A 14,031-nucleotide genomic window follows, 5' to 3' on the forward strand; every position below is an offset into this window, starting at 1 on the left:
AGTAGTAAAAAGCCTGATAGCCTACTTTATGAGGTAAACAATAATAAAAGTATGATAATGCATAGGGATGTCATTTAAGGATTTTAGAAAGTAAGATAATAAAGAAATATAAGAACAAATGAAAAATTGAAAAACAATATCACATACAGAGGTGACTTAGGTGGGCCGTCACAGAGATTACAAGCCAACACAATATAGACAAGACCGGCCCTGTGTCAAAAGATGGTGAAATGTTTATAAAATATTGAATTAATTAATTATTTTGTCATGCTGTCAGCTGTCTTGCGATTTGCTACACCACAGAAAAACTTCAAAGTCTACAGTCGTGTTTTTTTACAGGTAAGAATTATGTAGATATATCATTACTTGTCAAGTTAATTTTCTATGGTTATCTATATCTGAAGTAGATTTTATGAAGCTAGTTTGACAATTTGTGCCATATTATGATTTAGTCTTACCACAGACCAACAAAATATTGGTGTTACTTTAATAGGAGTGAAGCTGGTCTTAGGCTAAGCTAAGGGCCCGGTCGGATATGGTGCCGTTGCAAAGGCAAAGCCTCAACCTGAATCTGATCTGATCTGAGTAAGGATACGGCTCCCATATTAGGTTAGGTGAGGAACCATATGTTAGGAGGGGAGCCTTTTGGGTATTATATAAGTTTTGTTGGTATTATTGTACTGTATTACAGGGTAATGTAACCTAGGGAAAAACTTACTTTTTTCTATAGAAAAAGGTCCGCTCTCTTCGAAAATGACACTCGTTCCCGTTGCAAATGAATAGTTTCAGAAATATGTATAACTATATCCAACGATAATGGGGGACTCCCAGTGGAAACTCTGGGTTTTGGGTGAGGCAAACATATTGAGGAAACGGTATATAATGGTAAAACAAGCCTTTTCTTCTCTATATAATACGTTCTTGGATGTATAATAAACCGATGAAAAAATATGGTAATATTGAGCTGCGAAAACTAACATTAGCAATGTTAGCGTAACATGCTAACATTAGCAGTGTTTTTCATTTATTTTTTGACATTCTACAGGTCGGTTGTAGTCGCTCTCGTACGTTTGTTTGTACATAGTAGGTTTCGACCTTCTGCGCATAAACTCCTCCCACCTGTGCATAAACTCCGCCTCCACCAATAGGATTTCTTCTTCTCTACCCGTCAACTTCAACTGGTTCAGTTCAAGTATTTGACTTGATCCAGTACAACTATACCATTCCTTTTATGTAATACCCTCGTATACATATTACGTTTGACCCAAGAATTACTCGTTTTATTATCCGATATCTTATAAAATCTCCTCATTTTATATTCCCATTAAATATTATTTATCATACACTCCAATTTATCTTGCTATTTTACTTTTATACATTATGTTATTACCTTGTCACGCTCCGATTTCACATGAATACTTGCTCTGGACTAGTTTCCCATTCTAGTTCATTCATGTTTACTCTCTAAACTCCGTTGTTTTTCCGTTAACCAATCACAAACTCATACGTATGGAAAGTTTGCAGACGGAGGGGTGGGTTAATATTTCCCAACCCCCTTCCCTTATCTCTTCAAGTGGTCTCTTCATACCCCTTCCAACTAATCCTTTTCCGTGGAAACCTTTGTCCTAGTGAGGTCTTTGTTATTTCAAGTGAGGTTTTTTTTTCGTATTTTACGATGGAAGTTATAGAAACTTGTAAAGGCTGCAGTATTCCATACTTAAAAGCATTTGCTAAATTTCATGGGGAATTTTTTGATACGTCATCCAGTGTTGATAATTTCCTTAAATCACATAATGTAATCCCCAACGTTTACAGTGTCCCTAGTGCCGTTCATAGAAGTTAAGATGTCACAGTCTCAACACCCTAGTGACCTACAAGTTTCGTCGTCCGGGTCATAAAAGTAAGTCATTAATTTCTTTAATATAAATTTGTTCCGTAACCGAAATACAAACCACGCTATTTACAAAGGGTATTACTTTTAGCGTAGCTGAAATGGCGAGCCATTAGAATTTAACGAGGGTGTATTACCCCTGCGCTAGTTAGCGGGGGGGTAGGGGAGTGGTAGCTAGCTACCCCTCCTCCCCCTCACACACAGGTGAATACTCACTTTAACTTTTGGCTCGGACTGTGACAGACGTCTCTGTCTTGGTCCTCGCTTGGCAGCCATTGTCTGTTTTGTCTTTACTTAATCGCTTACTTTTCATTTACTCAATATATATGTAAACATGTTTTCATGTTTGTATATATATTTTGAGTATAGAAATAAGTAAGTTTCCTTTTCAGATGTGTGTGTGTAGTGTGCGATATCTACGTGGAGGCCTCGGCAGTTAGGCCACCATGGCGTATTTTATGGGTGGCGATCGAGTTTGACTTATGTCTTCCTCTCTCTCTCTCTCTCGAGGTCATTCACCCTTTTACTACGTGTTACTACGCCCTTGTAGCCTAGCTTCCTTTCCGTGTGGGGGGTTGCTACGCCGTACGTTTGTATCAATTAGTTATGAATCTAATTGTAGTTGTTTTTTGTTTTTCAGCTTGTAGAACGATTCCTTTCGGGGTTTTCGTTCTTTCTTTAGTGTTCATTCATTTTTAAATTACATAATTACATAGTTACATAATTATAATTGTTATAATTCTGTTTTGGTTACAGCTCTCCTTCCGCGAGTGTAAGTGGTTGTGAGGGCACGTGCCTGTTGTGTAATTCTTGTTCCTTTCCCTCGGGATTCCTCTTCGGAGCCTTCCCGGGGGAATGAATGTGTACTAATATTATTTGTTTTATTTTTTTACAGTTACCGATCTAGTTCGTTTCTGTAATATAGCAACGGTGTGAGCTGTCTGGTGGAGTCCTGGGGATTCGGCTGTTGCTGCCTCCCCCCTTGTATTTTCGTCAGGGGCGTGTCTCCTTCTACTGGTAGTACTCCCGTGTCGACGGACAGCTCTCCAGTTCATTTTAGAACAGTCAGGAGGCTTGCCTCCTTGGGCGGATAACTTTCCTTCCGAGGGAAGTTTTTCCTGTCCAGGCTTGAGTTTTTCCCCTTTTGGGGGGTTCTTCTCTTGCCTTTTTTTCGTGCGACTATGCTCTTGGTGCTGAGCGGTCGCACCTGCAGTTTCGCTCAAGGGGCTGGGCAACTGCAGGAGCTCCTCTTCGGAGGATTGCTCCTTTTAGGTCACTGGCTGACCAGTCTCTTCCACGAAGTGTTTCTCTTTCGTTCGCGAGAGAGTACACTCATAGAGACTCCTCTTCGGAGGTTTCTTCTGTTGCTGTTGCTGTTGGCCTCCCTCGCCGTAAGGCCCACCGTCCGCCTCGTCGTAAGGGCCTCTCATCTCCCTATAAGGGTGCTTGAGGCGCCTTTTTGGATCTCCGTTTGCAGCCTACAACTCCTTTTTCTCGATCTTCCGCCTTGGTGCAGATGGAAAGCAGTCTGATCTCGTCTTCCGACGGGCAACGGTCTTCCCGACGGACAACGGTCTGCCCGACGGACAGCGGTCTTCCGACGGACAGCAGTCTCCCGGCGGACAACGATCCCTTCGGGGCAAAGGGTTGCCCCCCACGGGAGTTCTTCCCTTGCGTGTCAGGGTTTCCCTGCGCGCCCTTCTGCTCAACAGCGCTCTCCTGTTCGTCAGCGCTTTCAAGATGATCTTCCCTGCGGTTCCTGTTACGCGCCCTGTGCCCCCACGTTCGCCCTCGCGATCTAGAACTTCGGTTCAGGTCGGGGTCTAGGACTCTTCTTCTTTGCGCAGGCTTCCACGCGTAGCCTTCTGCTCGTCAGCGATCATCAGCCCGCCAGCGATCTCCGGATCGCCCACGTGTGTTACAGCCGGCGCGCCAACGTTCTCCAACACTTCTGAAGGAACATGGTTCGCCAGCTACTAGCTCACCTGCGCATGCTGATCACCATCGCGCGACCCTCAACTACGGATGCTGATCGCCATCGCACAACCCTCAACTGCGGATGCTGATCGCCATCGCGCGACCCTCAACTGCGGATGCTGATCGCCATCGCGCGACCCTCAACTGCAGATGCTGATCGCCATCGCACGACCCTCAACTGCGGATGCTGATCGCCATCGCGCGACCGCACACCTGCGGATGCTGATCACCATCGCTCAACCCTGCGCATGCTGATCACCATCGCGCGACCCTCAACTGCGTATGCTGTTCGCCATCACGCGATCGCCCACCTGCAGATGCTGTTCGCCATCGCGCGACCGCCAACCTGCGCATGCTGATCGCCATCGCGCGACCCTGGCATGCTGATCACCATCACGCGACCCTGCGCATACTGATCACCATCGCACGACCCTGTGCATGCTGATCACTGCTCGCGATCGCTCACCTTCGCATACTGCTCGCCATCGCACGATCGCTCACCTGCGCATACTGCTCAACCATCGCGTCGGCATATCACAACGCGCCATCACCAACTTGCGCGTTAGCGCTCACCAGCTCACCACCGATCGCTTGTTGATCCATATCACCAGCAGTCCTCCTCGCCCACGCGGCGGCGCGTTTCCTCGCCATCGCGCTAACGCTTGCGTTCGCCGCCTCGGACTCGCTCTCATCCACCTGCCCACCCTCACGACTGCTCGCCTGCGCGCCCGCGTGACCGCTCGCCTGCGCGCCCGCGTGACCGCTCGCCTGCGCGCCCGCGTGACCGCTCGCCTGCGCGCCCGCGTGACCGCTCGCCCGCGCGACCGCTCGCCCGTGCAACCGCGCGACCGCTCGCCCGTGCAACCGCGCGACCGCTCGCCCGTGCATCCGCACGACCACTCGCCTGCGCGCCCACACGCCCGCGCGCCCACACGCCCGCGCGCCCACACGCCCACGTGCCTGCACGTCTACGCTCATGCTCTCCAATGTTCGCCCACGCGCGAACCAACGGTTTTTTCCATCGCGCAGACGGATGGTGTTCCGTCGCGTGAACCTACAGTGTTTCTTCGCACAAATGTCGGCTTATTTCTTGCAGTATCCATTGCTCGTCTATGGGTTATCGCCCATCGACCACCAGGAATTCCCGTCGCGCGAGCTCCAGGGCAATTGCGACCACGATTCCCAATGGGGTTTTCACAGCATGACCAGCCTGGCGAGTTCTTCTGGAGCGTATTTCCAGAACACTGTCTCACCCCGTAAACACAGAGCATGGCACTTGCAGAATAGGAGAAACTTAAGAGAGATCTGAGCAACACTCCTCTATTCCTGAACCTGGGTTAGCCCTTCCCCGTCATTCCCTGGAAGGATTTTTGGCGGGGGGGCTTTCCGTTCAAGATTTCTCCATCGGACAAGGGGTGACTGCTTACCTCTTCCTCTGGGAGCTTACCAGGTTCTTTCCCTCCTCGGTTACGGCCCGAGGTTTGGTTCAAGGAAGCTACAGGAAGATCAGGGCTACTTTCCTCCTCTCGAGCTCAGGCACCTTGGCCTTTCGTCGTTAAGTATCTAACTTGCGGACAAGCTCGATGTTGTACCATCTGGACGCGCTGACTGAGGGCTTCCTTCGGGTGTCTCTTCTGTGGAGGTCGACGACCTCAGACACCCTTCCATCCTTGAAGAAGAGTTTGTTTGTGCCCAAGGACAGAAACTTAGACAGCTGCTGTGCGGAGTAAATCGACTTCCGGTTTCACTCCTCCAAGGCGCTTTCTTCCAGACTCTGCAGGGCTCCAGCGCCTTTTCTTTCAACCACGTCGGCCTAAGTTATCGGCTACGACAACTGGGACAAGGTGTCCAATTGCAGTTTTCTCCTGTCAGGAACAGATGGCACGGGAGACTCCCCCGGGGGGGCATAGTCCTAAAAGGAGTTCACGAACTCTAGGATTGCAGGTTTTTCGCTGGGAGGATGCTTAAGGTTACTCATCCGAATGACAGCTTCCCGATGCCCATTCCCGCATATTCTCTGTGAGTAGCCAAGGATATCGCGCCTGCCGTCTCTGTCAGCGAATTCAGTGTCTCTGAACCTCTATGCCATAGCGTCAGCAGAGTTGCCCGGTTGGGCAGAATGATCCATACCTTAGGCGAAGGTCTTCCTTAGGATCATCGACGGCTTCACCCCCGGCCCCCTCAGTCGATCCTTTCTTGTAAGGAAGGATCTGAGAGGGGATGTCCATAGTCGACCTCTCAGCCCCGATCAAGTTTGTCGAACAAACTTCGGCCAGCAGAATCGATCAGACTGGTAACGAGGCGACAGGACTCCTTAAAAACCCTGGATCGGAAGGACGGGTACTTTCAGTTTCCATTCCATCCATCTTCCAGGGTGCTCGTCGAATTCAGCCTAGACTGCAAGTATTCCCCCAGAGAACTCTCCCTGCCTTCCTCTTGGCCGCTCAGGGGCAGGCTTCCGCCTCCTCTGCTGTTTGGAGGGCTGGTCAACTCCTGTAGGCTCGGGTTTCGACCTTCTTCAGCGCCGGGACAAGCTTCCGGATGCTTACCATGAGTGTGGGCTCATGGTATTTTGCTTGGAGCCTTCTCTTCCTCTGCCTCAACATCTGGAGTATCTGGCCATGATATTGAGTCAACCGCCTTACCACATTGGAAACCCCGCGTCTCGTCCATCCAGCGAGGTTAAGAAACGTCGGTACTTGGATGGGTGACCACCTGGGGACGCCAGATTCTGTTACCACATCCTCCGAGCCTTCCTTTCGGTTGACTGTGGCAAGACTGAGGAGAGTCGCAGTACCTGTTCTCAGTCAAGCAGAGCTTTCAGCCCTACCTTGAAACGTTTCCTAGTTCTTCTTTCCTCATTGACCCGTCTATAGTCCGAACGGTCGCCTCAGGATAAGTTCCATGTGGGGCGATCCAAGTTCCGGTGGCTTCAGGCAATGTTTAACCGGACTCCCTGGCCCTATGGGACCAGCGGAACTATTAGACCTGCAATGGGTGTTGACCTATGGAGCCTCTTGATGGTAGTGGATATTCTCGTCCTTTCCCCACATTCTTGATGCGGTTCTCGGACTCGTCAAAGGAAAGGGGGGGGGGGCATGTTCCGGTCCAGGCCTATGGTCAAGACCTGAAGGATACCTCTCCATCGTTCAGGCAGGCTTAGGGGCCTTAGTCTGGCCCCTCTTCAGATCCTACAGCTACTGCCGAGTCTCCCCGTTGCGCGTCGACTTCATTCTAACCAGCAGGGGACGCATTTTCACACCTTCACATCTTGCAGTAGAGATACCGGGATGATTGAGATTCTCTCAATACCACCATCGGCTCTCTCATTCCAGGCAGGGGAATGTTTCTCTCAGACTATCCGAGCAGAGCCTCATAGAGAGAGTGTACCTAGGGGTCTTTGACCTTGGGTAACCAGCAAGTGCTGGTCTGGGGGACCTGATCGCGACAGCTTGGAACCTCAAGCTTCCGCTAGTCTTCCCCCCAGTCTCAGTCCCCGAGACACTGGCAAGATGCATTCCGGTGATGGTGGGACAACTTCGACGCCTGCGTCTTCCCTCCTTTTTGTCTGCGGACAATGGGCCTCAACAAGACCAGGTTGTCTGTCAACCTTTCAATGGGAGAGCTCCACTGGGACTACGCGCAGAACGGTTTCTGGACCCTCTGCTTCCCCTGACGGAACTCCCGGGAGAGCTTCTCCCACGGCGCAGACTACTCAAGCAACCACACTGCGACATCTCTCCCGAACCGGGACGTCGCTTCGGCTTCATGCCTGGAGACACTACGCCTCCTCCTCTAGAAGAGACAACCCGCTACAGTCGCGGTACGGAGGTCGCGTCATCTGCGATAGTCATCCACAGAGGTCTCCCAGGCAAAGTGAAGAGTCTAAGGTGGTTGGTGCCGTGGAAGATATATCTCTTCCCTTGAGGCCTCTTCTCCAGCAATAACAGTCTTATTGCCTTTCGGCGGGAGGAAACTCCTTTCCGCTCTCGGCAATGAAGCCTGTCGCTCAGCCTTTCCCTGACCTTCAGGCTTAAAGGGATAACTTTTTCCTGCCCGCTGGATCTATCCTCGCTCATGCGAAGCTACGATCGTCCCTGCCCTAGTCGGAGGAAGACCTCCAACTTGGAGCATGGCTCGGACTTTTAGTCCTTTAAGAGATCTTCTCAAGACCCTTGTACGACAGGCCTCGGATTGTATTCCTCCTTGGGTCTTCTGCTCACTCTGGCCACGGCCAGTGTGTAAGCAATCTTCTTGGTCTCTTACTACTCCCCCCTTTCTAAGGAAGAGGGGAAGGCAACATTCAGGCTCGCTCCTGAGTTGTTGGCTAGACTCAGAATCTGAGGGTCCCGGCCCTTCGGTCCGATTCATTCAAGATTTCGAGTCTCCATTCTGTGTCTGATGTCCCAAGACCTTCTCTTTCTTGCCAGTAAGGAATCGAGAGGTTAGCGCTGGGAACAGCTGCAGTTTGTCCTTAGTTGCAGCCGATTTGGGAACACAAGGAGGACATGGGGGGGAGAGTCACCAGTATACCTCTTCAGCCCGGACTCAAGGACATTCATCTCGTCCTGTCTTCAGACCCTCCCCCGTCACGTCGCCCTACAGCACGATGTTGGATACATCGCAACGTCCCTCGCCTTCGAGTAATACTACTCTGTGACGCAGGTGCTACAAGCTGGAGTCTGGAAGCGTCTGATGACCTTCGCAGCCCGCTTCCTGCAGGGCGTGACCCACAGGAGTCTCGATACGTTTTCTATCGCTCTGTGGTGGCTACACAACAGCTGGTCTAACCTCAGGCTCCCTTTTGGACAGGTAGCAGAAGGTTGAGGGCATTGTTATCAGGTTTTAGTCTGCATGAACGAAAGAAGTACAGTGATACCTCGGTAGTCGAACGACTCTATACTCGAACAATTCGGAGTTCGACCAAAATTTTCGAGAAATTTTTGCTGCGGTGCTCGACCAAAAATTCGGTACTCGACCAGCCGAACACGTGACGACCGCATGGGCTTTGTGATGATCGCGCCATCTCGGCCACTCTCGCTTGTTCGGGAAGCATCAGTTCTCTCGAGAGCGTCACTCAGACAACGCGCGATCAGCATTCGTTGTGATTTAGTGATTTTCAGTGCTTTTAATTGCTTTTTTAGCTTTCATAATGAGTCCCAAGAAAGTAATGAGTGTTAAGGGGAAGGAGAAGAGGAAAACAGTGCGAACAACGATCGAGTTGAAGAAGGAAATTATAGCGAAATATGAGAATGGTGTACGAGTGTCCGATTTAGCGGTAGAATACGGAATGGCGAAGTCGACCATTTCTACGTTTTTAAAGCATAAAGAAATGATTAAGAAGGCGAATGTTGCAACGGGAGTTACGGCGGTAACTAAGCAAAGGCCACAAGTGATTGAGGAGATGGAAAAGTTGCTTTTAATATTTATTAAAGAAAAACAGTTGGCCGGGGAAAGTGTTAGTGAAGCGTTCATTTGTGAAAAAGCGTTGCATATCTATGAAGAATTAGTGAAGAAAAGTCCGAGTACCAGTGAAAGTGATTCATTTACATTTAAAGCGAGCAGGGGTTGGTTTGAAAAGTTTCGTAATAGAACAGGTATTCATCGTGTTACTAGGCATGGGGAGGCAGCTAGTTCGGATCAAATTGCAGCCGATAAATACGTGGGGGAATTCGATCGGTACATAAATGAACAAAATTTGATCGCACAACAAGTCTTTAATTGTGATGAGACTGGGTTATTTTGGAAGAAAATGCCAGCCAATACGTACATTACCAAGGACGAGACGAAGATGCCAGGTCACAAGCCAATGAAAGATAGGCTAACATTGTTGCTGTGTGCAAATGCAAGTGGCGATTGCAAGATCAAACCCTTGTTAGTGTACCACTCGGACAACCCCCGGGTGTTCAAACGAAATAATATTTGTAAAAGTGCACTACCAGTTATGTGGCGCTCGAACACTAAATCTTGGGTCACAAGACAATTCTTTACTGAGTGGATAAACGAAGTGTTTGCCCCCCAGGTTAAGGCTTACCTCATTGAAAAGAGCTTGCCAATGAAATGTCTTCTGGTTATGGACAATGCTCCTGCACATCCTCCAGGTCTCGAGGATGACTTGAAAGAAGAATACAGCTTTATCAAAATCAAATTCTTGCCCCCCAATACTACTCCCATACTCCAGCCCATGGACCAACAGGTCATTTCAAACTTCAAAAAACTCTATACCAAGGCCCTTTTCAGAAAGTGTTTTGAAGTGACCAGTGACACGAAGTTGACCCTAAAGGAATTCTGGAAGGAACACTTCAGCATCCTCAACTCTGTTAACATGATTGACCAAGCTTGGCGAGGTGTGACCTATAGGACATTGAACTCTGCCTGGCGTAAGCTGTGGCCATCATGTGTCACAGAGAGGGAGTTTGAAGGTTTCCAACCAGAGGCGGGTCCAAGCACTGCTACCCCTGTAATTTCTGATGACACTGATGTCGTTGAGGAAATTGTTGTCATGGGCAGGAGTTTGGGGCTTGAGGTCGACAAGGATGATATTGATGAGCTTGTAGAAAGCCATTCTACCGAGTTGACTGTGGAGGAATTGTTGCACCTGCAACAACAACAGCAGCAGGATCTGATTGTGGAGCAGGAATCTTCAGAAGAGGATGAGGTAAGGGAGGATGTTCCAAGTTCTCTCATCAATGAAATTTGTTCCAAGTGGGCAGATGTGCAGGCTTTTGCTGAAAAATACCACCCAGAAATTGCAGTAGCAAACCGGGCAGTGCATATGTTTAATGATAGTGTCATGTATCATTTTCGAAGAATACTGCAGAGGAGGAAGAAACAATTAACAATAGACCAGTTTTTCACAAAAGAAAAGAAAGCTGCTACATCAAAGCCTGTTTCTCCTCCAAAGAAGAGACAAAGAAGAGAAGAAACCCCTGAAATAGATCTGCCCACCCTTTCATTGGAGAGAGAAACAACTCCTGAAGGAGAACTACCCCGCCACATCATGGAAGGGGACTCTCCTTCCAAGCAGTAACCTCCCCCTTCCATCCTCTCCACATCCATCCCTGTATGCCATCGAACCGCTGCTCAAAGGTATGTTCACTACAGTACAGAAAATGGTTTAAAATTGTTTTATTTTAGTACAGTAAATGGTTTAAAATTGTTTTATAGGATTTTCTGACCAATTTCATACACATTTAGATAATTATTGTTGTTTAGGTACACGTTTTATTAATATTTTGGGCCTGTTCGAGTGCTTGGGAACGGAATAGAATATATACCATTATTTCTTATGGGGAAAAAAAATTCGGTACTCGAACAAATCGGAGGTCGAACACGGATCTCGAACGGATTATGGTCGAGTACCGAGGTATCACTGTATGTCTGGCCCTTACTTCTTTCTTCATCATCCCCTCTACGGGGAAGCAGCATCCTGGTCTCGGCATAGCTGACCTCGAACCTCTGCAGGTAAACCATGCTTCCTTGTGTTCCGAGTATTGAGTCAATACTGTCGCGTCCCCCATACCCTGACGAGGTGGTATTGGGAACGTCCTAACCCAGAGTTCCTTCTGGAACTCCAGGTCAACTGCCTAGGACGAGTCACACTTCTTCCTTCACACACAAGCTTACGTAGGCCACATGGTTCCTTGCGGAGCAAGGAACTTGTGAGGTGCAGGGACTCCTTTTCTCGAGTGCGACTCACTCGGATTCTGAGTCCCCGGGTAAAGCCAAAGCCAGTATGGCTGGGGACTTTCCACCCTTCCTAAGGGATAAGTCACCCTTTGTAAATAGCGTGGTTTGTATTTCGGTTACGGAACAAATGACAAATTCGAAGATAATTTGTATTTTTCCTAACCATACAAACCTTAGCTATTTACACATATTTGCCCGCCAGCCCTGTCCCCCAAGACAAGTCCTACCTCTAAGTGAAAGTGAGTATTCACCTGTGTGTGAGGGGAGGAGGGGTAGCTAGCTACCACTCCCCTACCCCCCCGCTAACTAGCGCGGGGGTAATACACCCTCGTTAAATTCTAATGGCTCGCCATTTCAGCTACGCTAAAAGTAATACCCTTTGTAAATAGCTAAGGTTTGTATGGTTAGGAAAAATACAAATTATTTTCGAATTTGTCATGTTTTTTAGCGTGCGCAACTCAACAATACCGCTTGCCAGTACAAGTTTGTGACCTGGGAAGGGGTCTGGGGGCTTGCCCCCTGCTAGGGGTTGTGACCTGGGAACTACTAGGTTAGGTTAGGTGGGTTTTTTAGGTTCTGTACACTTTTGTACCCTTTTATATATTGTGTAAAGGGTATATGGAAAAATGCTTTAAAATACACATGCTAATATTAGCGTAGCATTGCTAACATTAGCAATATCAGCGTAACATTGCTAATGTTAGATTGCGCAGTACATACGTTCTTGATGAGTGAAGTGAGGACGGAATTCGAACAAGAGCCATTATATTTAAACATTTTAACAGAAAATATATGGTCTCCTGTAGAAAATAACGTGATTTAACTGGTTTTCATCTTCATTTCATCCGCAACAATAACAACCAGTTTGGCTATTTGAAGTTAGTCGAACTGGTTGTTCTGTTTGTTTGCTGTTGAAATGAAGGTCAAATTTGGTTAAATCACGTCATTTCCTACAGGATAACATATGTTTTCTGTTCGAAATGAGAATCCGTAATACAGTACAGTGAGCCCTCGCTACTTCGCGGTTCGACCATCGCGGATTCACCACTTCGCGGATTTTTTTCATCCATCCATATACCAAAGGCACTTCCCCAATTTTGGGGGGTAGCCGACATCAACAAGAACAAAACAAAAAAGGGGACCTCTACTCTCTATGTTCCTCCAGCCTAACCAGGGACTCAGCCGAGTTCAGCTGGTACTGCTAGGGTGCCACAGCCCAACCTCCCACATTTCCACCACAGATGAAGCTTCATACTGCTGAGTCCCCTACTGCTGCTACCTCCGCGGTCATCTAAGGCACCGGAGGAAGCAGCAGGGCCTACCGGAACTGCGTCACAATCGCTTGCCATTCATTCCTATTTCTAGCACGCTCTCTTGCCTCTCTCACATCTATCCTCCTATCACCCAGAGCTTTCTTCACACCATCCATCCACCCAAACCTTGGCCTTCCTCTTGTACTTCTCCCATCAACTCTTGCATTCATCACCTTCTTTAGCAGACAGCCATTCTCCATTCTCTCAACATGGCCAAACCACCTCAACACATTCATATCCACTCTAGCCGCTAACTCATTTCTTACACCCGTTCTCACCCTCACCACCTCGTTCCTGACCCTATCTACTCGAGATACACCAGCCATACTCCTCAGACACTTCATCTCAAACACATTCAATTTCTGTCTCTCCATCACTTTCATTCCCCACAACTCCGATCCATACATCACAGTTGGTACAATCACTTTCTCATATAGAACTCTCTTTACATTCATGCCCAACCCTCTATTTTTTACTACTCCCTTAACTGCCCCCAACACTTTGCAACCTTCATTCACTCTCTGACGTACATCTGCTTCCACTCCACCATTTGCTGCAACAACAGACCCCAAGTACTTAAACTGATCCACCTCCTCAAGTAACTCTCCATTCAACATGACATTCAACCTTGCACCACCTTCCCTTCTCGTACATCTCATAACCTTACTCTTACCCACATTAACTCTCAACTTCCTTCTCTCACACACCCTTCCAAATTCTGTCACTAGTCCGGTCAAGCTTCTCTTCTGTGTCTGCTACCAGTACAGTATCATCCGCAAACAACAACTGATTTACCTCCCATTCATGATCATTCTCGTCTACCAGTTTTAATCCCCGTCCAAGCACTTGAGCATTCACCTCTCTCACCACTCCATCAACATACAAGTTAAACAACCCACGGCGACATCACACATCCCTGTCTCAGCCCCACTCTCACCGGAAACCAATCGCTCACTTCATTTCCTATTCTAACACATGCTTTACTACCTTTGTAGAAACTTTTCACTGCTTGCAACAACCTTCCACCAACTCCATATAACCTCATCACATTCCACATTGCTTCCCTATCAACTCTATCATATGCTTTCTCCAGATCCATAAACGCAACATACACCTCCTTACCTTTTGCTAAATATTTCTCGCATATCTGCCTAACTGTAA

Source organism: Palaemon carinicauda, chromosome 1 (assembly GCF_036898095.1).
Source record: "Palaemon carinicauda isolate YSFRI2023 chromosome 1, ASM3689809v2, whole genome shotgun sequence".
NCBI lineage: Eukaryota > Metazoa > Arthropoda > Malacostraca > Decapoda > Palaemonidae > Palaemon > Palaemon carinicauda.